This window comes from Panicum virgatum, chromosome 9N (assembly GCF_016808335.1).
Source record: "Panicum virgatum strain AP13 chromosome 9N, P.virgatum_v5, whole genome shotgun sequence".
In the NCBI taxonomy this organism is placed as follows: Eukaryota; Viridiplantae; Streptophyta; class Magnoliopsida; order Poales; family Poaceae; genus Panicum; species Panicum virgatum.
Genome location: NC_053153.1, coordinates 41,348,945 through 41,352,082, shown reverse-complemented (window position 1 = coordinate 41,352,082; position 3,138 = coordinate 41,348,945). Strand labels below are relative to the sequence as shown.

The 3,138-nt window shown below is 47.7% G+C and overlaps 1 non-coding gene across 1 annotated transcript; it reads right to left on the bottom strand.

The window, feature by feature from the left end:
- Positions 1–1,129: 1,129 nt before the first annotated feature.
- LOC120693573 lies at positions 1,130–1,236 on the bottom strand. Its single transcript, XR_005683035.1, has one exon. It is a non-coding gene; the product is annotated as a small nucleolar RNA R71 (small nucleolar RNA).
- Between the last annotated feature and the right edge of the window lie 1,902 nt (positions 1,237–3,138).

Genomic DNA, 3,138 nt, shown 5'->3' with positions numbered 1-3,138 from the left:
TCCTTTGTAGTCCACCACGTTCGGGTCTTTTCATAACAGTAGTGCAGGTTGCCGCTGGACTCCCCTCTCATCCCTTTCTGAAGTCCTTCCTCTTCCAGCCGCCGAATTAAGCTCTGCTTTCCCGAGAACTAGTTAGGTGTTTAGTCTGATCTAGAGAGGCTAGCTCGATAGTTCAGAAGTGTATCAGGAGTCTTATCTCACTCGTTGTCCTCCCAGCTGCTACCTCTCTAAGGATTAGAATCTCCGTGTGTCACTCGGTCATTGCCTGGCCGTTTATCTCACTTACCTATCTGGCTTACCCCCATCTAGTTAGTTGGACGACTAAAGCTAGTACGGTATCCTTCGATTTACGATACTCTTTACCATAGTGCTTCCCTGAGGAAAAATACGATACCCTGGAATACTCCAAGGTGAAGTGCTACAACGTTTATTCTATGTGCTTGCAGAATATCTATTCTATCGGGCATAAGAAACGCCAACAAGCATTTCTGGCACCGTTGCCGGGGAAGCAATTGGCTAAAGATATCGTACATAGTTTGATAAACTCTACAAGTTTGTCGCCGCTAACCCTAGTGGGCTTACCATTGCTCTCTCTATCTTTTGATCGATGCAGAGCAGTGCATCACCGGTTTCGACCTACGAAGTAACTTCCACCCAAATCCAGAAAGAATTGGGAGAATCGTGAGATATCGCGTCGTCCCACCTCAGAAGATACTCACTTGGCCCATCAGTTCACTCTCCACTTCAGCATCTTCATCCATGGTCTAGAAGACTCTCCGTCAGTTTTCTGCCCCGTCCAGTAGCCACATTCCTACTGGATTGAATGTCAACCAAGCCGGCAATGACGGCTTTGAGCTGAAGACTGGACTCGTGAACATGGTCCAAGCAAGTCTATTCTGTGGAAAGGCATCTGAGGATGCCAATGCCCATCTCCAGAATTTCCTGGAGGTGAGTAACACCATCAACCCTAGAGGAACTACTCTGGATGACGTCCGTCTTCGTCTATTCCCATTCTCACTACTAGGGAAAGCCAAGACGTGGTTTTACTCCAACAAGGAAAGCTTTCACGACATGGGAAGCTTGTTCAAATGCATTCCTAGCCAAGTACTTTCTAGTGGGCAAGACCAACACCCTCCGGAACAGGATCACCGGAATTTAGCAATTACCGGATGAGAGCATCCCAGAAGTCTGGGAACGTCTCCAGGAGTACATTCAAGCATGCCCACACCACGGCATAGAAGAGTGGCTGATCATTCAGAACTTCTTTCACAGCCTGAATCAGTAAGCCCAGGACCACGTTGACGCAGCAGCGGGTGGTTCCTTCCTTTCTCTCGATGTTGCGGGAGCAAAGGCACTGATTGACAAGATAGCTTTCAACCAAAGTTGGAAAGGAGAAAGGCAGCCAGCCCATCCCAAGGGCGTGCATCAAATCGACACGGTTGACATGCTAGCTGCCAAGTTGGAACTTCTGATGAAGAAGCTGGAATCTCCGCACCAGGAGGTTAATCAGGTTTCGGAGTCTCGTATGACATGTGAAACATGTGACGAGACTGGGCACTCGGGCACTTCGTGCCCATTGACTAAAGAGGACGCGAATTTCGTTGGGAGCAACAACAATCCCAACTCAGGATTTCATCCTCAGCAGGGTTGGAACTCCAAGCGCAACCTCCCCTTCAGTCAAGAACAAGGTATAAACTTTAATAACAGTTTTCAGCCCACATTAAAAGACCTAGTGTATGGCCAAAAGCAAATCAATGTCAACATTAGTAAGAAATTCCTTGCTAATGACAAGATCCTGGAGTCTATGGCTGCACAACTAGAGGGATAAGAACCAACTGAGCTTTAATAAAATGATAGAAACTCAAATCGCTCAGCTTGCATCCTCATGTCCTAATGTTAACACGGGAAAACTACTTGGGCAACCGGAAGTATCCCCGAAGAAAAATGTTAGTGCGGTGACTACGCGTGGTGGTAGGACCACGCAAGAGCCACCTTTTCCAAAGGATAAAGGAAAGCAGTGGAAGGCCGTAACCGCTAGCCATACCAAAGTTGAAGACGAAGTGCAGGAGGAGGCTATCGAATCCAACACTTCTGCTACCCAGGAAGACCCCGTGGAACCCCCTAGAACTTCACGGGACTATCACGACACAACTGCCTTACCGTTTTCGGAGCGGATAAGGAAGCCGGTGGCCGATCAAAAATTCGGCAAGTTCGTCGAGGTAATAAAGAAGCTATATGTGAATATACCACTTCTTGACGCTATGTAGGTACCCACATATGCCAAGTATATGAAAGATATTCTTGGAAACAAGTGGATGCTGCACACCACTGAGGTCGTGCAATTGACAGAAGGGTGTAGTGCAGCTATACTCGATCCTCTCCTGGTGAAAAAGGAAGACCCAGGCTGCCCCACCATCACCTGCTCAATCGGGGCCCAACACTTTTCGAACACCCTCTGCGACTTGGGAGCAAATGTCAGTGTCATGCCAAAGGTAGTTTATGACAAACTTAACCATCATGCACTTGCCCCTACTGCCATGTGTTTGCAGCTAGCGGATCAAACGGTCTGCTATCCCACGGGAATAGGAGAAAATACCCCGGTGAAAATCCGGAATTTCTTCATTCCCGTCGACTTCGTCATACTCAAAATGGAAGTTGACGCCAAGATGCCACTCATCCTGGGTAGGCAATTCTTGAGCACAGCAAACGCCCATATTGATGTTGGAGCTGGAGAGATTCAGCTCAACATTAATGGTTAGCAGGAGAAGTTCGCCTTCAAACCAAAGGTCGAACAATGCTCACTAGTGTAGGAGGCTCATTGGAAAAAGGAAACCGAGAAAGAGGCAAAGAAACTGTCGCTTCCGAACATTGAAGCCCTCATTGAGTTCATGAAAAGTCTGCGAATTCAGGAGGAGTTATGAATTTAAGAGGAAGCAAAGCAAATCAAGCTTCACAAACAGAGGAACGCCAAGCGACGAATCCAGCATAAGAAATTTCTGGACTCACAGAAGGCAAAGGTCGAAACACCACCCACACCCAAGAAAGTGTGGCGGAAGAAAGTGACATCACCCAAGACTCCATCCGGCGATGACAATCAAACCAAAGATATGGAGAGTCCGGCTCCGGACTCAAAACCCG